The sequence below is a fragment of the Papio anubis genome, chromosome 12 (genome assembly GCF_008728515.1).
Source record: "Papio anubis isolate 15944 chromosome 12, Panubis1.0, whole genome shotgun sequence".
Lineage (NCBI taxonomy): Eukaryota > Metazoa > Chordata > Mammalia > Primates > Cercopithecidae > Papio > Papio anubis.
Window position 1 is genome coordinate 120232470 of NC_044987.1, and position 23262 is coordinate 120255731.

General features: G+C 52.4%; 1 protein-coding gene across 8 annotated transcripts in view; it reads right to left on the reverse strand.

The window, feature by feature from the left end:
• The window catches only part of SHANK2 (SH3 and multiple ankyrin repeat domains 2), a 661289-nt gene that overhangs the window by 609260 nt on the left and 28767 nt on the right, over positions 1-23262 (reverse strand). The gene's annotated exons all lie outside the window — the stretch shown is intronic.

Sequence of the window (23262 nt, forward strand, 5' to 3'; positions counted from 1 at the left end):
GGTTAGTGGCACATTATTTATGTGAATGCTGCAGACAGCTATCCATAGGATACATCTGACTACAAAACGTTGTAGGAAACACGTCCCGGGATTTAGGGAAGGTGATCAATGCCACTACCTTGGCCCTTGGCATTCAGTCCAGCCTCAACTCACCATCCAGGAGCGTCACAGATGACAAGAGTGCCCTTGACTTCTTCCTTGTGGTTCAAGGCGAAGTCTGTACAATTGCCGATTCCTCCTGCCGTAGCTGGAGTGCAGTAGCATAATCACGGCTCACTGCAGCCTCAACCTTCCAGGCTCAAGCAATCCTCCCATCTTAGCCTCCTGAATAGCCGGGACTACAGGAGCGCACCCCCACACCCAGCTAAGTATTTTTATTTTTTGTAGACTCAGGGTTTCTCCATGTTGCCCAGGCTGGTCTCAAACTCCTGGGCTCAAGCAATTCACCCACGTTGGCCTCCCAAAGTACTGGGTGTGAGCCACTGTGCCTGGCCATGGTCCCAACTTTACACATGAGCCCACCAACACTCAGAGAGGACCAGCTCTGTATCCGAGGCCAGCAGGTCTCAGGGACAAACTCCATGTCCACAGCGTCCCTCCCGAAGCCTGCACTGCTGCCCTTGGGGGTGAATGAACATGAGAAAGGCCGCAGCTGAGGCCTGGGGAAGCTCTTCTGCCAGCCTGGCTTCAAAGCCCCAGCACCTGGGGGAGGGTCCACCCCGATTGCTAGGACAAGAGGGGCACAGTAAGGGAGCTGAGCACTCCGAGCACGAGGGCCCAGTCCAAGCGTCCAGTAGCACCACGAAGAGCACAGTCGACTTGCTCCCGCAGCCCAGCCCTTGCCTGCGAGGAAGCCCCAAGTCATCCACGCGTAGGTCGACCAACAGCAGAGACGTCCACCTGCAGGACCCCAAGCCCACGACTGAAAAAGAAACCAGCCAAGCACAGGCACTGCTGCCCGAGCTGCCCAGTGGCTACAGCTGCCATTGTTCCCGTCCCCGCTCTTAGCCAAGCTGGCCTTGGACAAGAAGATGGCCTTGCCCCTTTGGAGCAGAGGGAAAATGCTTCTGCAACTGCAAAGGTGGGCATTGTTGGCAGCAGCTTCAGAAGGCTTTCGCTTGTGTTCTCATTCCACATAATCAATAACCAGGCCCTAGAGGCAGCGGTGCTAAGTACTTAGCAAGGGGACAGCGTGAGGCTCCATCCAGACCCTTACGCATCTCGGCACCCATCTGCCGCACTCCTGAACTAACTCCGGCAATGCCCGCGGGGAGAAAGGGACGTCTATGCCACTTCCCAGAGGAAGAGACGGTGTGGCTCACCAGTGTCTGGAAAATGAGGCCTTGGAACCAACAGATGGTTAATGGGGAACAAGAGGAAGTGTGTCACCACCCACAAAGGCACGAGGCCTCCGCAGGGAACCAGACTCTTAAAGCCTCTCCCCTTTCTGACAACGTCTGTGCAGAAGTGTGCGACGTCCTGCAGGCCGTGACAGAATGTCAAGACATGGGAACAAGGGCTGTGCAGGCGTTGGGCGGGGCCTCTGCAGGTCAGGCAGAGCCGAGTCCCAATTCCACGGCTCCACCCTGGGCTGCGTGGCCTGCATGAACCCGTCATTTCTGTCTCAGCCTCACTTTCCCCATCTGGAAGGTGGACGTCCAGCCCCTGCAGTGCTGGAGAAGGCCACTGTGAAGCTTAAATGAGAAATGGGCCAGGCACAGTGGCTCACGCCTGTAATCCCAAGACTTTAGGAGGTTGAGGCAGGAGGATCACTTAAGCTCAGGAGGTCAAGGCTGCAATAAGCCACAACTGCACCTGTGAACTCCAGCCTGGGCAACAGGGCAAGACCTTGTCTCAGGAAAAAAGAAAAAAACAATACAAAAACGCATGCAGCACACTCAGCTCAGCTGTATCCCCATCCACACTATGTCCTCATTCACAATTTAGTACTGATACAACTATGTGTTATGAGGGAGACAGGACACTGCATATCACCTCAGATGTCTTCGCTCAGGCTGCCGCACAAAGCCCCACAGACGGCAGCTTACACAACGGACATTCATTACCTCACATCCTGAGGCTGGAGTCTGCACAGGGCTGGGTCCTCCTGAGGCCTATCTGCTTGGCTTGTAGACAGCACCTTCTCACTGTGTCCTCACAGGGTCATCCCTCCATGCAGGTCTGTTTCCTCATCTCCTCTTTTGTTTTTTGTTTTGTTTGGAGACGGGGTCTCACTCTGTCTGTCGCCCAGACTGGAGTGCAGTGGCGTGATCTCGGCTCACTGTAACCTCTGCCTCCCAGGTTCAAGGGATTCTCCTGCCTTAGCCTCCCAGTAGCTGTGATGACAGGCATGCACCACCAGGCCTGGCTAGTTTTTGTATTTGTAATAGAGACGGGGTTTCACCATGTTGGCCAGGCTGGTCTTGAACTCCTGGCCTCAAGTGCCCGCCTCAGCCTCCCAAAGTGCTGGGATTACAGGTGTGAGCCACTCTGCCCAGCCCTTAGCTTTATTATTTATTTTTTTTAAGACGGAGTCTCGCTCTGTCGCCCAGGCTGGAGTGCAGTGACGTGATCTCAATTCAGTGTAGCCTCCGCCTCCCATGTTCAAGTGATTCTCCTGCCTCAGCCTCCTGAATAGCTGGGAGCACAGGTGCACATTACCACACCTGGCTAATTTTTGTATTTTTAGTAGACATGAGGTTTCACCGTGTTGACCAGGCTGGTCTCAAACTCCCGGTCTCAAGTGATCCACCCACCTCAGCCTCCTAAAGTGCTGGGATTACAGGCGTGAGCCACCGTGCCCGGCCTTCATCTCATCTTCTTATAAGGACACCAGTCCTTTGGATTAGGGTCCATCCATATGACCCCAACTTAACTTGATGACTTGTCTCCATACATAGTTACATTCTGCGGTACTGGGGGTTAGAGGTTCAACTTAGGAATTCCAGGAGGGGACACAGTGCAGCCCATAACAACTCTCCACTCTGCTCTTCATGACCTGTGGTGACGGGGCTCCTTGCAGACTGTTGGGCTGTGACTATGAAAGCCCAATGACCAACACGTCAAACAAAACCGCTACTTCATATCAGAATCCACATTTGTGGTGCTTGTACCTCCGTCACTGCCTGGAACCCTGTTTCCTGAATGGGACCGGATGACGCTGGAAGGTCCCCGGCTGTCCCCACTGTAATTAGAAAGACCAGAACCTGAGCCTTTATGAAGATATTTTAAATGAAAAGAAACATGAGGTCTGGGTGAAAGGAACAACATGCCCCGCCCTGGGTGGAAAAGCCTCACATTTACCAGGAAAATGACCTAATCAATCCAGTTTCATACTCTCTGTCTTCAGTCATTACTGGAATATTCACTTACAAATGCAAATTGCAAAGAGATCTATATTCATCAAGGCTTTCTTTTTCCTAGAGATCTTATCAAGCTATCGGAGGCTATCAGCTCATAAAGGTGACAGGAAAAGGCGAGACCCAGAGAATGCAATCATGCCTGCTTAATTACATCGCAGGCAGGGTGCTCGAGGAAAAGATGAAACGCCTCGTATAAAACACTGCGTCTTCAATGGGGGAACCTTCCTTGTCAAAGGCAAACATCCAATTCAAACAAGAGCTGGTACAGCTTACTCTTCCTCCTTTAAAAAAGTCTGCAAAACCAAACCTGGCTGTCTGGAAAGTACTAGAAAAAGAGAGAAATTAAAACCCTTCCTCTCTTTATTGCCATGTTAGATACACAGAGACAAATGGCCTCCAGGCAATGCAGAGACACAACTCTGCTAAAGCCAGATTCCTCCAAATTATACTAATAAATCAACTGAAACCACAGGCACGGGCCCCAGGTGATGGTCGCACTCACCAGAACCGGCTGAGACGGCTTCTGTGGCCGGTCTGGAATCCCAGCCCATGGGTTCTGGGGCCGTCTCATCAGAGTCTTGCAGCAATTCCAAGAGGAGTGTGTGAGAGAGAGAGTGTGTGTGTGTGTGCGCGTGCACATGCGTGCATGTATATGTGTGCACAAACACACCAGAGATACCTCATTTCCTGGACTCCCCTATAATCAGCCGAGCTGTTCCATATCCCAGAGCTTGACCTTGAGCTGGATGTCAAACATCTCATGACCCCATCCAGAGGAGGGGTTGAGGTCTCATAACATGAGATAACAGGCTAGAAAGAGCCACAATTTCTGAGGTCAAAGGGCACTGGCATGACTGCTAGGAACAGAGTCCCCAACCCACATGCCTCCGGTCACTGCCTGCTCACCATCCAGAGCTCTCCAGCCTGCTCCGGCCCCGGGCACCCGCACGAGTCAGCCAGCGCTGCTGTGGAAAAGTACGCAGACCAGGCAGCTGAAACCACAGAAACACCGTACCCCACGCCCCCGGAGGCCAGGAGTCCTAGATCCAGGCAGGGTCGGTTCCCTCTGCAGGAACAGATTGTTCCAGGCCCCTCTCCTTCACCTGGGCACTGCCATTTTCCCTGTGTCTTTATGCAGCTGTCTTCTTCTAAGGACGCCAATCATGATGGATCAGGGCCCACCCTACTGGCCTCATTTAACTTGATTACTTCTTTGAAGACCCTCACTCCAAATAAGGTCACATTCTGAGTACTGGAGGTCAGAGCCTCAACCTGCGAACTTGCAGGGACATAGTTCAGCCCACAACAGTGCCGCTGGCGGGAAGGGCTGGGCCAAGAGCAAGATCGTTCCCATTTTCCATGGAAATCAAGGCACAGAGAGACCCCCAAGCCTTATCAACACCAAACACATCACCACCCACTCCAGGATGGGGTGGACAACAGGTATTTGGGTAACCCAGGAAAAGTTTTGTGTTCAAAGTGGCTACTGAGGCCACATCTGGGGATGCTGGTCTGGAAGTGGCTGTTCTGATGGGACCACAGTTACTCTCGGGGACAACTAAGCAGTGGGTGCCCGATGGAGCTGATGTCATCAACAGACCCCAGCATCAGTGCCGGGCGTGAGAGCTGAGACCCGGGGACCTGGGAGTGAGAGCTGCAGGAAGTCAGGGCAGGCTGCCGCTGCCTCAGCCCTGCTCTCTCTGTGGCCTCAAATCTCAACACTTGGACACAGGAAGGGGAACATCACACACCAGGGCCTGTTGTGGGGTCGGCGGAAGGGGGAGCAATAGCATTAGGAGATGTACCTAATGTAAATGACGAGTTAATGGGTGCAGCACACCAACATGGCACATGTATACATATATAACAAACCTGCACGTTGTGCACACGTACCCTAGAACATAAAGTATAACAATAAATAAATAAATAAAAGAACTAACATAAAAAAAAATCTCAACACCACTCACACTTCTCTAAATCACCTCACTTTGTGTTAACTGAGAATTAAGCCATGAAGCAGGATGTTAACGGCTGGATCCAAAGAGCAGGTGCCGACGGGAGAGGGGCAGGTCCAGACAGACAGACACAGAGAACAGAGTACCAGTGACCAAGGAAGCGGACGCTAAGTGACACACGGGTGTGAAGGGGCTGCTGGAACAGCCACGTGTCTTCAGAGCCAATCTGGAAGTAATTAAAACATCTAAAGACCACAAAGAAACACAAAAGAGAACCAGACCACTAAAGGGAGCTCCAAACCTCCCGGCAAAGTATGCTTGCAGAGAATCATCCAGGCTTCCGTAACTCGAGCAGGGGCTGATGGACAGCAGGACCTGGCCCTCTGCAAATCACAGAAGACCTGCTATGGCTGCAAAGAGCAAGGACCATGAGGAAGAAGCAAATCCTGGGTCCCAGCGCTACACCCACCCCCGTCAAAGGTCAATTCCAGCTACTTGGTCCAGTCTGCTTCCTTCATGGGTCAATGGTTTACAATCCCAGGAAGGCTTAAACCTGAGGACAGACATGAAGAAAGAAACCAAAGCCACCTGACACGTATTGCATGTACAATCCAGAAATAGGACTCACATTTTATGTAGGGCACACCTGTTTATATTTAGTATTAAAAAGTGCCTAACCAATTAATCCTGTCATCACAGCCAAAACATGCAGGTGAATGATTGATGGAGACATGAAATTTTATACTGAAAGCATAATTTTTTTTTTTTTTTTTTTTTTTTTTTTTTTTTTTTTTTTTTTTTTTTGAGACGGAGTCTCGCGCTGTGTCACCCAGGCTGGAGTGCAGTGGCGCAATCTCGGCTCACTGCAAGCTCCGCCTCCCAGGTTCAGGCCATTCTCCTGCCTCAGCCTCCGAGTAGCTGGGACTACAGGCGCCCGCCACCACGCCCGGCTAGTTTTTTGTATTTTTAGTAGAGACGGGGTTTCACCATGTTAGCCAGGATGGTCTCGATCTCCTGACCTCGTGATCCGCCCGCCTCGGCCTCCCAAAGTGCTGGGATTACAGGCTTGAGCCACCGCGCCCGGCCTTGAAAGCATAATTTTAAGAAAAGTGAAAACATTTCTTAGATGTCTCAGAGAATGTAGGATTCCCCCTATTTTCAGTATATTGAGATTAATAAGGATTACTTACATACCCAAAACAGAGTTTTTTGATAGAATTTCAGGAATTCAGGTTTGTAAATGAGACTACAGTGTAATCAGAGACCCACTCTTAAAGGATCATAAAATCAACTAGACATAAATAGAGAAATCCTTGTAAAATTAAACTCACAAACTTTAAGAAAAACAAGTTTTTGAATGTATCACTCTAATAAGTTAAAAGTTTAATGCTAAAATCACACATAACAAAAATACTCTTTTCTGAGGGGAAACTTCCCCTTGAGAAACAAGAAAGAACCTGCCTGCCATAGAGGAGAGTCAGCCATAAAAATAAACGTGATGGGCCGGGTGCAGCGGCTCACGCCTGAAATCCCAGCACTTTGGGAGGGTGAGGCAGGAGGATGTCTTGGGCCTAGGAGTTCGAGACCAGCCTGGGCAACATAGTGAAACCCTGTCTCTACAAAAATATTTTAAAATTAGCCAAGCATGTTGGTGTGCGTCTGGGGTTGCAGCTACTCGGGAAGCTGAGGCGGGAGGATTCCTTGAGCCCAGGAGTTTGAGTCTGCGGCTGCAGTGAGCCACGATCACACCACTGCACTCCAACCTGGGCGATAGGGCAAGACCCTGTCTACAGAATAAACTAATATGTATGTAAACAAATAGATGGTTCTTAAATTCTAGCTACATGCTTTAATCTACCTAAGGCTCTCAGCCTGCCTCTGGTTTTTTTGTTTTTCTTTTTGTTTTTTCTTTTTCCCGAGACAGAGTCTTGCCCTGTTGCCCAGGCCAGAATGCAGTGGCATGATCTTGGCTCACTGCAACCTCCACCTCCCGGGCTCAAGCAATTCTCCTGCCTCAGACTCCCAAGTAGCTGGGATTACAGGCGCCCACCACCACGTCCAGCTAATTTTTGTATTTTTGGTAGAGATGAGGTTTCACCATGTTGGCCAAGCTGGTCTCGAGTTCCGGACCTCGTGATCCGCCCATCTCCACCTCCCAAAATGCTGGGATTACAGTTGCGAGCCACTCCAAGTGGCCCCACCTCTGGTTCTTTCTGCTAAAAAGGGAGAGAGACTACCAAGGTCCTAGAAATGTCAAAGGCTCTCTGACACGGCAAACCAGGGGTCTCCCCACACCCCCTCCCCCCAATGGCTCACAAAGACCCATCCCTGCCCAACATGGTGACTCACGCCTGTAATTCCAGCACTTTGGGAGGCCGAGGCAGGTGGATCACCCAAGGTCAGGAGTTTGAGGCCAGCCTGGTTAACATGGTGAAACCCCGTCTCTACTAAAGATACAAAAGTTAGCTGGGCATAGTGGCGGGCATCTATAATCCCAGCTACTCAGGAGGCCGAGGCACGAGAATCACTTGAACCCAGGAGGCAGAGGTTGCAGTGAGCTGAGATCATGCCACTGCACTTCAGCCTTGGTGACAGAGTGAGACTCTGTCTCAAAAAAAAAAAAAAAAAGATCCATCCCTGCTCTCAGCATTTATTGGATGAATGCCCTCACATGCCTAGCTCTCTCCCTAAGGGCTTAAGACCTCACATTGAACAAAATCAACAGAAATCCCTGCCCTGGGAGACCGTCTGTTGTACTGGGAGTCACAACAAAACTGCAGGTAGAAGAACTTAGTTCCGTGACTCAGTGTGACCCAACGTGTTTGTATCCGCGAAACCATTGCTTCATTTCCTTCTCCACAGTGTCCGGCCTGAGCACATGGCTGGGCCTTCCCAGGTGGGGTGGAGGAGGGTGTGGGCAGGTTCAAAGACGCTACCATTCCAAGCACGTGATGCAGCCTGCGCCAACCTCAGCACGCAACCCTGCTCAGACCCGTCTCAAAAACAGATTAAAAATAAGCAAGTGTATGTGATGGTTCTTAAGTTCTAGCTCAGTTCTTTCATCTAGGATTAGGCCTCCCTGTCGCCAGGCAAGCTGAGGTCGCAAACACCCTGCCCCATGAGGCCATCCTCTTCTCCGTCTCTCCATCTGGGCAAACCCCACCGGCTCCATCAGATGGTGAATCCTGTGGAGATGGACCCCATCGGTCTCAGATTTCAGATTTTGTCTGCGTCTTCTGAAGAGAACCTGGCAGGCGTTTTATTTTATTTTTTTTGGGGGGGGGACACGGTCTCGCTCTTTCGCCCAGGCTGGAGTGCAGTGCTGCAATCTCAGCTCACTGCAAGCTCCCCGCCCGGGTTCATGCCATTCTCCTGCCTCAGCCTCCCAAGTAGCTGGGACTACACTGGGAGGCGTTTCAGAAATCACTGTGGATTAACCGAAAGGCCATTTCTGAGCCACATCGCCTAACCATGCTCAGCCCCAAGGAAAGGGCATTTAAAGCAAAGAGCCTTAATCACCAACCCCAGCCAAGGAAGGAGGAGTCGGGCACCCTGGCCACAAACTCTGACGTCAGAGAATTCCAAGTTCAAACACAGGGCAGTCACTGCTAAGGATGGTGAAAGAGCTACAGCTGCCGAAGCTTCACTCTGTGGGCCGTTTCGGGTCAGCTCCATACCCAGCCTTCAAGGACAGCGGCTTGGGTTTGCATTTTTGCCTTGCTTTTAATTAATTTTTTTTTAGAGATGGAGTCTCACTCACTATGTTGCCCAAGTTGGTCTCGAATTCCTGCGCTCAAGAGACCCTCTCGCCTCTGCCTTCCAAAGTGCTGGGATTGCAGTCATGAGCCACTGCACCCAGCCATTTTTGCCTTTGTATGTTATGAATTTTGTGGCTGGTGCCGGGGCCTCCTGCCGAGCATCTGTCCCAACAGGACCATGACCCCAGTTGGGATCTCCCCCTGCGGGGAGTTTGGAGGGGCTGGCAGCTCTCAGGTTAAACAATCCCGTTTTCCTTTTTTTTTTTTTTTTTTTTTTTTTTTTGAGATGGAGTCTCGCTCTGTCGCCCGGGCTGGAGTGCAGTGGCCGGATCTCAGCTCACTGCAAGCTCCGCCTCCCGGGTTCACGCCATTCTCCTGCCTCAGCCTCCCGAGTAGCTGGGACTACAGGCGCCCGCCACCTCGCCCGGCTAGTTTTTTGTATTTTTTAGTAGAGATGGGGTTTCACGGTGTTCGCCAGGATGGTCTCGATCTCCTGACCTCGTGATCCGCCCATCTCGGCCTCCCAAAGTGCTGGGATTACAGGCTTGAGCCACCGCGCCCGGCCAACAATCCCGTTTTCCCAGCCAGAGACCGGCTGAGGAAGCCTCGTGCCATATGAGAGGTCTCTAGAGGGGCCTCCAAAAGGGGTTTCTGTACCCTTGAGAGACAGCGCCACAGGAAACAGGTCTTCTCTTCCCCAGGACCCTGTCAGGAACATCCCACTACCACACTGTGAGTCCACGAGCTGTGAGGGGCGAGAGCACGGCTGACCCCGCAGACGCCGTCCCCGCCAACCCCCATCCATGGCTGACTCCACGCCACACCGGGGATGGGCCGAGACCAGACTCCCTTCCACATCAGTCCCACCGGGGCCCCCTCCCGTCCAGCAGATGTCCTGGAATTTCAAAATCCAGAAGGTAGCAGTGAGCCTCTGAGGCAGATGCCTCGTGTCTGTGGGCGAGTGAGGTCGCGAGGCGGCAGAGTCTTCGAAGGCAGAGTTGGTTCTGGATCCTGCACTGGCAGCTATGGCTCATGGAGGCCCAAGCATCCCGTGGCAGCTTCCTTACGCTGCAGCTTTGAGAGTTGCCTGTGATGCTCAGCCCAGTATCGACGGTCATGACCAGGCCCATTTCTCGAATTCCATTCCGTTCTGCTCAGTCACCTGCCACCATGCCACAATGGACACGGGGCAGAGGCGCATTCAATGATGTGGCCTGGAGCCCACGAGTGAGGCACTCCAGGCCGGGGGTGTGAGCGATCCCCTAAGAAGGTCCAGAAACCAGAGACGGTCTCAGGAGCTACCAGTCACTTCCCTTACTCACAGGAACTGTCGTCCAGCGTTCTCAGCTCTGCCACTTGCTTTGTGTGTGACTTTGAGAAAATCACCAGATCTCTCTGAACCTTAGCCCCTCCACCTGTAAAATGGAAGCTTTACTTCCTCACAGGGCAAATCCACAGAAGTCGGCCTTTGCAGATGTGAACAAGCCGCATATTAAAATAGAAGACTCAGTCACAAACTGTGTCACCACCTGGAGGCAGCCGGGGTTTGCTCCAGGCAAATGGGCAGGCAGGGGCCATACCCGAATGAAATGTGACCTGCCGTAGAGGCAATACCCACAGCTACAGGTGACCACTCAGTCGAAATGAAGGTTGCAGTCACGCCCCAGGAAGAGGCACTTCATGGATAGGAGCAAGACACAGCAGCAAAGTGCTTTGGCTCTCGAAGCCTTCGCTAAAATGTGCACACTCCCCAAGCAGCAGCCCACGCAAAGCAGCTGCAGCCTCGAAGGCAGCATGCAGGAAAGATGTGACAAGCCAGCCACCGCCCCTAGGACCTGCGCCCAGTGGATGTCCTTGAAGCAGTAGGGTTGCCAGGAACCGTGGAAGGAAAGCTGGCAGCACGGACACCTCTCCCTGCCATGGGGAATCCTAATCCCTTGCACTGGAACGACGGAGAACGACCTTGGCCAGATGCGCAGATCCTGTAGCTGTGGGCTGCCGGGGACAGAGTCGGGGGTATTAAGAATTCAAGGGAACAGCAAAATGCCAGGTGGGAATCCCCTCTGGCAAAGAGAAAGATGCTTCATTTCCAAAGAGATTAATCTCTCAAAGGCAGACATGGTTTTGTCTTTTAGGGTGTGTTTCGTTAGCAATTTTTTAGACAGATAAAATTCACATAACATAGAATTTACCACTGTAAAGTATTTAATGGTTTTTAGCCATGTTGTGTGACCATCACCACTGTCTAATGCCAGGACATTCTCAGCACCCCACATGGAAACCCCAAACCCATTAGCAGCCACCTCCCAGCCTCTGGCAACTGCTAGTCTGTTTTCTGCCTCTCTGGATTTGCCCATTCTGGACACTGCGGATAAATGGAGTCACATCACACATGGCCCTCTATATCTGGCTCCTTTCACCACATGTCATGTCCTCAAGGTGTATCCATGCAGTAGTCCTCATCCGTAATCCATTCCTTTTCAGGCCGAGTCACATCCCATCACATGGGTACACCTCCCGGTTTATTTATTACTCAGCTGATGGACATCTGACTGATTCCAGTTGGGGGCTACTGTAAATAATGCTGCCAGGAGCATGTATGTAAATGTTTTCACTCCTACCTACGATTCCATCTCTCCCGGGGACACACCCAGGAGTGGAACTGCTGGCTCATGTGCTAACTCTACATTTAACTTCACTCTACATTTGACTTAACTCTACATTTAACGTAACTCTACATTTGACTTCACTCTACATTTGACTTCAGTCTACATTTGACTTCAGTCTACATTTGACGTAACTCTACATTTGACTTCACTCTACATTTAACGTAACTCTACATTTGACCTCACTCTACGTTTGACCTCACTCTACATTTGACCTCACTCTACATTTGACTTCACTCTACATTTGACTTAACTCTACATTTAATGTATCTCTACGTTTTACTTCACTCTACATTTACCTTTTTTAGGACTTGCCAGACCGTTTTCCTCAGCGGCAGCCACATGTTAACCAACACCATGGGTATGACTCAGACAGTAATTCCCTTCCCACTGCTGTCATTTTGTCTTCAAGCCTTTATCTGCGTGCTCAGTCAGGAGCTTCACACCGTGGTCAGATGTATTTGTCCTCAGTCACCAGACCAGAGAGAGGTATCAAGTCTCAATTAATACACACACACACACACACGCGCACGCACTCTTACACACTTCAGATCTTTATTTTAGTGACTGTCATATGGGGAAAACCCTACTTGTAAATAAAGGTGTGCGCTCAAAGCTTTGTTCAGTGATGCATTCAACCAATACTGGGCACCTGCAGTGGCAGGGCCCTCCACGGGCCCCGAGGATGCATCAGTGAACAACATAAAGCCTCCCCCATCGACCTCCCCAGAGCCATCAAAGAGACAGATACGATAGTGACAGTTTAAGATAATTAGCAGTGCCCAAAAGTTCCTCCCAAGATGGAAAATTAATCTTCCAATCAGGCCATGTGGAGCCCCTGCCGATGACACACATTCATCTCCCTCAACCGTTCCTTCTCCACAGCAACCACGTGCCCTCCCCTGTATTCCAACTTGACAAAGCCGTGGAAATCTGAGGCACTGTAAAGAGAGAGGCCTCGGCTACGAGAAGCACCTCTGTTCTCACGGATACATGAGATCCTGGATACACGAGATGCATCGTGATCCCGAGGACGAGCACGTCTTTCCACGCCTTGGGGGAGCTGTGCCACCTGTCGCTGCCCGCCCGGAGACTGCGCCGAGCTGACGTGTGCCACAAAGGGTGATCACTATGCTCTGTCCACTGCACTCCAATGCCACGATGGTCAGAGCTGCTGCTGCTGCTACTCACTTGGCCACAGACGGTAGTCACTGACGGCAGTCACCTGCACAGCAGGGGCTCATGAGTGAGGGTCCCTATGAGCCGGTTGACTTTCAAGCCCAGACACCAATGACCTCGGCTTTAAGATAAATCCAGTGACTGTTCCCATTTTACAGATAAGAAAAGCAAGGCTGAGAAGTATAGGTCACAGGTTCACGGCCACAGAGTGGGTACAAAGCAAAGACTCGTCCACGCCCAGCAGGCAGACTCTGAGGGTAGTGGGGCTGGCTTTGAAATCCAGAAGGAGCACGTCGTCTCCCGCCGGGGGGCAGGGGCTGAATCTGTGGGAAGGAGACAGGGACGAGGCACCTACTCCAGTTCCTCCAGTCGCCCTGACCCGAGGAACAAACCTGCCTCCCGGAACCTGCCCAGTGGCTTCTGTCAATGCCGAATTTCAGGGGCACAGCCATGAGCCCTCCAAATGGATTAGGGTTCCCTGTTCTACAGAACGCTGACCAATTGTTGTTATTTGTCCAAGTCCTGGTTTATCTTATTCTGATTCTTCACAGCTGTGTGGAGGAGGGGTGTGCCCATATGGCTCACGGGTACACAGTAGGTGCTTAATCACTGTGTGCCAAGTGAATGAATGGCTGCTTGACGATGAGGGTGCAAGTTGCACAAATAACTCCCTGCCTTTAAGGCATCTGCATGGGCCTGGTGGACACATCCTTCTGCCTGGTGGCAGCCCAGATCAGGACCTCACCCCAGAGGCCACTGGTTCCCCAGCCCCACCCCCTCTTAATTCCTCCCCTCGGGGCCCAGACAGGTCACGGAACCACATCTCAGAATGTGCACAGAAGCACAGAGGGCACACAACCAGCCACTCTCTGCAGCTCAGGTCCTTGTACCTTAAGAACAGCCTACCTGGTGGGTGGGCAGGTGACTGAACCCATTTCAGAGGTCCACAGACTGAGGTCAGAGAGGTGAGGGTACTCCCAGTCCGTCAGCCAGACAAGGCAGAGCTAGGACCCGGGTCTTCCAACTCCATGCTCAGCATCATACCCACATCTCAGGCTACCCCTCCTCAGGAGCTGGCTGCCAGGTGGCTCTGCCCAGGTATCAAAAGGGGCCGATGTTGGCCAGAATGACCCACCGGGAAAGCAGCCAGCACACAGAGTCACCAAAGGTGACCTTTGGGAAGTCTCTGAGTCACAGGCCAGCCAAAGCACACCATGGACAATCCTCTTGTCCATGTGGGATTCCTGACCAAGTCCCACCCAAAGGGCACAGCAAGGCTGTCTCCATCCACCTGGCCGGCTCCACTGCCTGCGGTGCCAAAGTCACCTACCCTGGTTAAGTCAATGGGCACGCAAGGGGCAACAATGAGCATGGCACTGACCCAGGGCCAAAACCATGGGAAACTGCCTCGGAAGAAACGGAGCCAGATGCCACCAGGCTAGTTGGCACTGGGGCTGGGTGACTTCGACCCTTTTTCTCTGTTTTCCAAATTTTCTGTGGGGCAGCAAAATAAGAAGTAAATTGAGATCTGGAAAACACCATGTGTCCACAGGACTGCACACACAGGCATGCTCACGGAGCAGGTGGCCCTGTGGGGTTCCAGTGATCTCAGGTACCACCTGCAAGGGTGGGGTCAGCGTTTAGAATCAAGGGTCACACCAACGTAATGACCATCTGTGAGGAGGCGGCGCAGGGTCTAGGGAGATGTGCCCCAACTGTCTGCTGGAGATGGTGAGGAGGCAGCGAACCTTTGCGAAGACCTCAGTGCTCAGCATTTGCCAACAAGTCAATCTTCCACATGCCTAAGACGTAGGTGCTATGATACCCCCTATTTCAACAGCAAGAAAACAAAGATATATAAAAAGTATCTAAATCAGAGAGCTAATAAATGGTCAAACCAGGATTTGATCCTGTGCAGCTTGGACCAGATGCCCGACATTTAAATACTACAGTGCAATAAAGGGTTAACTCAGCAGGCCTGGGTTGTCCAAACCCCACACATTCCAAAGAAAGACGGGATCCCCAGGAGAATTGCTTGAACCGGGGAGGCGGAGGTTGCAGTGAGCTGAAATCGTGCCACTGCACTCCAGGCGACAGACCAAGACTCCATCTCAAAAGGAAAAAAAGAAAGACGAGGTCTTTACCCAGCTCATGGGAGATCCCCTCTGAGCCCTGGGAATATCCTGTGTGGTAAGAGTGCCCGAGTTCACCTGGGGTCTTGAGCGGCATCACGTGGCCTGTGCTGACAACACGCATTACAGTGGGGACCCCAGGCCACATGGTAGCAGCGTGACCTCTGGGGGGGACTAAGGCCAGTCATACCTGTGTGAAAAACCCCCAGGAAAAGCCTGGCTCTGAGCATCTGGAGCATAGTGCAGAAGGCTGGACTCCTTGTGTGCTGTCAACATCTTCGCTGGGAACCGTCCACATGCCGCCCCAGGAGAAGACAGGGGAAGCGGGCGCCTGGTCTCTCCTGGACTCTGCCCCACCTGCCTTTTGCCTTTGCTGATTCCACCCTTCGCTGTGATGAACCCTGCCTGTCACCAAAACAGCTTCACTAAGGATTCTGTGAGTCCTTCTCGCCAATCAGTGAACCTGGTAGTGGGGGCGACCTTGGGGAGCCCCGAACACAGCTGTCCTGTTCTGAGGAGAACTGAAGGCCAGGGGTGGGGAAACTGAGGTCTGGCTGGATTTTCAAGACCATAAGTTACTTTTATAACAGTCAAAGATGTAAATCTAAAAAAAACCCCATAATGATGGGAATGATCTGGAAGGGGTGTGCTCACATGGTAACCGCGGCACCAGGCTCGCAGCTCAGGGCGTGGGCAGAGGGCCCCTGCTGGGCTGATGATGCGGCTTGGCAGGAGCGTCCCCTGGGCAGGTAACAGGACCCGGCACACCTCCCAGCTGCGCTGCCTCTGTAAAGTGAGCCTGTGCCAGGAAGGGACCCCATGGACAAGTTCTCAGGTGACAGGCTCCGACGGGAAGAGGTACCACAGGGCGCTGCTTGCTCACCTCCTCCCCCAGGGTGAAGACCGCAGCAAGGGACTCCTGAGGCAGGTACACTTCACCCCGAGACCCTGACGCCTGTTCCCTGCCAGCCACACCCTTGCACTTTAGGGGAAAATAGGGCTTCTGAGAACAGGGTCCCGCTGAGGTTTCAGTTGGGGCCACTGTCACCTTCCAAGACGGCCCCAGTCTAAACCTGACCAGAGACACAGAAAACAAGGCCAAGAATGCACTTCCCGCTACTACAAACTCATTCTCTTTCTCAGGACTGCTAAGTGATGAGGGCCACCCTGGAGCCACACAGAACAAGTCCCGGGAAGGAGGCAGGAGGCAGGGGCTCGGAGCACTCCACCTCCCCCAACGGCCCATCCACAGGATGCTGACCAGAGCTGGGCAGGGAAGGGACACCTCAGTAAACAGTTGATAATTTGTAATATAATTAAAATGTCAAGGCTGGATGCAGTGGCTCAAGTCTACAACCCCAGCACTTTGCAAGGCCGAGGCAGGAGGGTCACTTGAGGGCAGGCGTTCAAGACCATCTGGGCAACATAGCAAGACGCAGCAACTACAAAAAATAAAAGTAAAAAAACTAGATGAGCATGGTGGCACGCACCTGTAGTCCTAGTTACTCAGAAGGCTGAGGTGGGAGGATCACTTGAGGCCAGGAGTTTGAAACCACCCTGGGCAACACAGCAAGATCCTGGTCTCTACAAAAAGTAAAAGTAAAAAAAAAGATTAGCTGGGCATGGTGGTGCATGCCTGTAGTCCCAGCTCCTCCAGAAGCTGAGGAGTGAGGATTGCTTGAGCCCAGGAGGTTGAGGGTGCGGTAAGCTATGACTGAACCACTTTATTCCAGCCTGGGTGACAGAGTGAGGCCCTGCTTCAAGAAAGAAAAAAAAGAAAGAAAAGAAAGAATCATGGAAGGAAAGGAAAAAAAAACCAAAATAGGAACATTTGGATTCAACACTATAAATTCTTTTTTTTTTTTTTTTTTGAGACCAAGTCTTACTCTGTCAACCAGGCTGGGGTGCAGTGGCGGGATCTCAGCTCACCACAACCTCTGCCTCCTGGGTTCAAGTGATTCTCCTGCCTCAGCCTCCCCAGTAGCTAGGATCATAGGCTTCTACCACCATACCCAGCTAATTTTTGTATTTTTAGTAGAGATGAGGTTTCACAATGTTGGCCAGGCTGGTCTTGAACTTCCGACGTCAGGTGATCCACCCGCCTTGGCCTCCCAAAGTGCTGGGATTACAGGTGTGAGCCACCACGCCTGGCCCATTTTAATATTTTATTTCCAGCAGTCTCAGGCCAAGCCTCCTACATTAGGTTTGTTTGCTTGTTTTGGTGAACTACATTCTCTCTGATTTTTCCCTTCTTCTTTCCAAGAAAAGGGGAAATTAGCAAGTTTCTAACCTATTTTCAGTGCTTTGCTAAGATGCAGGTAAAGTTTAACCAAGAAGCAAAAGCAAATCGACAGAGCAGGACAGCACGGACGCCAGGGCCAGCTGCCCCATGTGACCCCGTGTCTCTCCCTCAGCCAGGTCTTCCGGTCCTCATTTCCAGAATCTGAACAGCTCTAACTAGTCCCCAGCATGACACCGTCGCTGGAGGCTGACCCCGCACCAGGCGTCTCTGGAAGGTGGCACATTCGGGGTCACTCTCGCCTCTCCAGGCTGGAGAGTGAAATGCCGAGAAAGGAATTCCTCTGCATTCCTGCCTGCTTCCGAGGCAGGCTTACCTAACTTTCAATGAATTCCACTGGAAAAAAAAAAAAAGAATGATTGGCATCCAAGGGGTACACTGGGTTTGGCAGTCTGAGGGCTCCCAAGAAAAGCTTTTAAGGGCCTTAAGACACCTAAAACGCACACATGAAGAAATCTACAGCTGCCCTGAACATCCAACTGTTCCAGCATCCCTGTATTTAAACTCGGTGGGGGGTGGGGGGTGGGGGGACACGGCACAGAAAGCCATGCAGTGGTGTTCCCAGGGGCCCCACTGTGTACTCGGTGTGGCAGGAGGGTGCCCTGGAGGGGCATGAGCTTGAAGTGGGCATCGCTGGTTGAGTGGGATGTGCCAGGGCAGGGAGAAGCTGTCCTGGGAAGGAGGGCAGCCCGAGCAGAAGTGTCAGGGGAGATGGGGAAGTGCAGGGGAGAAGGGACACGCCCCAGAGCCCAGCATGCACAGAGGACTCCAAGGATGGACTGAGTGAGGCTATAGAACAAGGGGAGAAAGAATTCCAACCCCATAAACCCTAGCCCGATGCTGTTTTCCAAATCTCGGATAGCTCCAGGGAATGTTACGTTGCCAGGACAGGGCTGTGCACCCAAGTGTCCCTCCCCACCCTCCCTTCCTGAGTCCTAGGCAGGTGCCGTGGACATTACAGGTGGGTATAAAACAGCCCTGCCTCAAGGGAGCTCCCAGGATAGAGTGGCTGGCATAGCAAAGGGGACCAATGGACAGTCTCTGGGATACGAAATACTGGCTTGGAATCCTGATTCTAATTCCCTTAGGTGTGATCCTTGATGAGTTACTGAATCTCCAGCCTCAGTTTCCTTATCTGTCAAAGGCAGGTTGGAGGCTTAAGATAGTCTAAGAAGACCAGACTATTTATTGAGAGAGAAGTGCTCAATAAATTGCATCTAAGGCACACACACACCCTCTGACTTAGAGCAGAGGTTACTAAACTCTGGGAGATCACAGGCCAGGAAATGGAAGAAAAAGAAATTTCATGATCCTGTTGGAATGCCCGACATTATATGTCTCCAGGAAAAGGCGTTTGCAGAAGTGAGATGCACCGTCAGCCACTGTTCCTCACCAGCGAGGACGCTCGGCCCCACTGTCAGGGGAAAGGTCAGAGCAGAATAAAGCCCAGTCCTCTGACTCAAAGCCACTGTGCTTCTAAAGCAGAATGCCCTCTCAGGCCCTGGCTCTCCTCATCTCACCACAGATGGAAGGAGCTGGTCAGCAACTAGTCAGGCTGAATCAGGAAGCAGGAGGCTCTGCCAGCCCCATGTCCAGGCCAGGACAAATGTCGCTATGGGTAAGGACTTGAGGAAAAGCACAGGGCCTTGCAAGGACTGCCACGATTGTTCTCATCAAGAAATCCGCTTCACAATTTGTAGTGAGCCACTCTTGAGGCAGGCCAATCAGACACAGCCCGCCACGCCATGCCTCAAGAAAACCCATGTGCAGCGATGACACAGGAGGGACCTTCGGGAGCTTCGGTTCGCAGGAGCCCAGCCAAGTATGGTGTGGAGGGTGTCAGGCTTCCCTGTCCAGGGACACACCTGGGTGCTCACCCTTGCATAGGTTGTGCCTCCTCTCAGAATCAGGAACAGCCGTGGCGCCCTCCCACCAGCACACACGTGGTCATACACAGACCCAGCTCCTCAATCTTGACTCAGTGAACTTCTGAGAGAGCTGCAAAGCCAGGCAGCAGCCGTCCCTTGTGGCACAACACACAGCAGACAGGAACACTGCGTTGGTGTCAATGTGTGGGTGCTCCTGCAGGAGACCCTCCGTGCTGTGTGTGTCCCTGGACTACCAAACAGTGCATCTGCTCTGGAGGTGAAGGTCTTCATCTGGTCCCCTCAACAAAGCACCTGCCGTGAACTGCCTAGAGAGATATACTGGGGGGTCTCTGCCAGACTAGATCCCAGGGGCCTGCCTGGCGCCCGGTGGGGGCTCGCTGGGAGAGCAGGACATGTCCATTCTTCATAAGAATCATCAGATGCCTGGCGCCCGGTGGGGGCTCGCTGGGAGAGCAGGACATGTCCATTCTTCATAAGAATCATCAGATGCCTGGCGCCCGGTGGGGGCTCTCTGGGAGTGGCAATAAACCGCCGAGGATTCGACGCAGGACGTGGGTGTGTGCTGAGGCGTCCATTCTTCACAAGACTCAACAAGTCCGTGACCCCAGAATGTGAAGAACAGCAGCTTTCCATCATCTGCAAGGGAACTTCCTGAGGCAGCCTCAGTCCCAGGTGGTCTCCAGGGGCTGCAAAACCATCCCCAGTACTTAGTGGTGCATACTTGGTCTCAGCACCTGGTCTCAGCCCTTGCCACCTTATCCTCTTCATTGGAAATCCACAGGCTTATTTATTTATTTATTTATTTATTTATTTATTTATTTATTTATTTATTTATTGAGATGGAGTCTCACTCTGTCGCTCAGGCTGGAGTGCAGTGGCGTGATCTCGGCTCACTGTGAGCTCCGCCTCCCAGGTTCACGCCATTCTCCTGCCTCAGCCTCCCGAGTAGCTGGGACCACAGGTGCCGCCACCACGCCCGGCTAATGTTTTTATATTTTTAGTAGAGACGGGCTTTCACCGTGTTAGCCAGGATGGTCTCCATCTCTTGACCTCGTGATCCGCCTGCCTTGGCCTCCCACAGTGCTAGGATTACAGGCGTGAGCCACAGCACCTGGCCCAGGTATATATTTATATTCATGTAACGTGCTTTTGTTTCTGTTCACACTCATCTCACTTCTTCCCTATCGGCAGACTGTTCTGCAAGTGTCAGGAAATCCACTGCAGCTGGAGACCAGCTCACTCCATCCACCCACTTCCCTCTACTTGGCCTGGGGCTCAGTGGACGCCAAGAGACTCAGGCTTCTGCTGAAGGAACTGGGGACACAGCACAATCCATCTTAAAAAAAAAAAAAAAAAACACACACACACACTCCACACCTGGACAGCACTCTCCCTGCTCCAAGAATGAGCCCGGCAGCCCCAGGGCTGAAGAGAAAAACGTCTTGGGGGCAATGAAGACAGTGTGATGCGGTGCCAGCACTTCCCTCATCCTCACGGACTTGGGGAAACATGACAGTGTCCGAGACAGACGCAGGAGGAGAGGGCAGCGGGGTATTCCAGCTCGGTCCATCTGTACTGCTGACAGGATCCTGCCATTTGACTCCTTGGGGTCCTGCTTCAGGGGGTTCCCCAAGGCTGCTGCAGCCCTAATTGTTCCCCTTACCAAGTTCACGATGACAGCTCCCTGAGACACCCACAGGCGTGGTGGCAGGTGCCTATAATCCCAGCTACTTGGGAGGCTGAGGCAGGAGAAATGCTTGAGACCAGGAAGCGGAGGCTGCAGTGAGCCAAGATCGCTCCACTACACTCCAGCCTGGGCAACAGAGCGAGACTCTGTCTCAGAAAAAGAAAAAAAAAATGAAGATGGTAACTTCTGTATTATGTGTATCTTGCTAAGACTTTTAAAATAAAAACAAAATTTCATTTATAAAAATAAGCAATGAACAGGATTGGACCCTTGCACCACAGTCTGCCAGTTTCTGGTTGGGCACAAGGCAGTGGGTGCCCAGCAGGAGACGGTGGCCAGAGCACAGTTGCAGAGGACAGGGTCCTCGCCCCAATCCTGCCCTGGCAAATGCCGCTTGATCCCCAGTTTCCCCACCCAGGAGGGTCCCCTGGAGCATATCCTCTTGGGTCACGTCATTAATCATTAGGGGTCTGATTACACCAACAAGTGGAAAATACAATTTGAGACAATAGCAAAGAACACCTCAGGAAAAGCCAAATCTTCAAATTCATCTAATCTAGCCTCTTCAACAGTCAATGAGAATCGCAACATTGTCAGTTAATTCTATTACTGCTAAGTGGAACCCTTCTGCCACTAATTACACTATATCCTGGCTGCTTACTCAATTACCCCTCCAGGGTAATTTTCCGGTTTTTTTTCTGAGCAGCAAGGGGAGGTGATCAGTAGACAAGGCTAGAAACCCAGGATGTACGCAGGTGCTTAGGTGCTGGGAGTCTCCACTGTAAAATGACGCTGCAGCCACAGCATGGGGGCGTGAGGTGGCCACACAACAATGTTCGTGATGAATGGGGGTCTGAGGACATCGGGAGAGCCATTGAGGAGTAGGGTCCCTTGGTGGCTCCTGTTAGGGTGGAACTGGGACACCTGAGGAAGCAGGGGAGGCTGCTGGAGGGAGAAGCGCCCAGGTGAGCGTGGCCAGGTCAGTGATTCTGCCTCACCCTTCCCTGCACCAGGACCAGGACCAGGACCACCTGGGCCTCCCAGAGCACTGACATCCCCAAAAGGAAAACCCCACCTACCCCACCCCACCCCACCACCCTGCCTCCAGCCGAGGGGACTGATCTTCCCAGAAAGCAGCACGGCTCCCCTGTCCCGAGGTCACCAACTGTGTGGGCTGAAAGTACCCTGGCCAGAAAAACAGAACTAAAACAAATTCACTCCTGGCCTTCATGAGTTGCCCAGACCAGCTTTTCATTCTCTCCTTCCCTTTAATCACAGTCGCCAGGGTTGCAGGGCTGCTGCTCCGGAAGCAAGCGCTCCCCAACACTTGAGAGCCAACGGCAGCTCCCGAGAGACAGGCTCCCAGTGAGAAGCAAAAGCTCAACCCAACCGCCCAAGCGTTCCTTTCTCACGAAGCTCCCGGAGAAGCTAAGAAGGGAGTTGCAGGGAGACAGGTCCCAGCTGCGAACCGAGGCCCAGCTGGCCGGACGCAGGCACCTTCTAAAGGCAGAAGTGCAAGCACACCATGGGTTTTAGCTCTGCCCCAGCCCCGGGAGAGAGAATGAATAAATGGCAAGTCCCAAGTCTAAGCTCCGAGGAAGACAAAGGCAGCTGACTACTGACAGCATCTTAATGGCTCAACCCCGGGCCTGCAGGGACACATGCTCCTTCCCAGGTGGACAGGCACTAATGTCCTTCCCTCTCTGCTCCTGCCCTAGGATAAAGGGGTGGACCGCCTTCTCCAGCAGGGTCACACGTTCTCATATGCATCCTTGTGACGGCTTTCGATCAGGAACCATGTATCGGGCCAGTGCTTCTGCACAAGGGACAAGAATGCAGCATCAGCCAGAGACAACGGGGACTGTGGAGGATGCAGACCCAGCCCTCGGCCAAGACAGCCAGGGAAGGCAGAAGCACCCTCCACCCGGGAGGACACCTGTCCACATCTGGGAGCGGAATGACAGCAAAGGCTGAGAGGGAACTCAGAGACGTGGAGGTACGTGCGGGTGCAGAGAAGGGCCTGAACACGGGGAGGGAGAGAGTCCGACTGGATTTCAGACGGGATTGGTGAGCTGTGGAGCTGGAGACAGGAAAATCAGGCAGGTGAGGCCGCCCAACTGCGATGGTGACCAGGACCAGGGTAGTCCTGCATGGGGCTGTGACTCCGACATTCTGCTCCTGCCTGCCGTGTTTAAGACCCCAGCATGTGCATTCTCGTGGGGTGGTGGAGGGTGAAGCAGAGATACACAATTGGCACCTAAACAGCCTTCCATGTGCACGGCTTCTGTTACGCTGCACTCAACCAACCACGCACACATTGGAAATACTTTTTAGT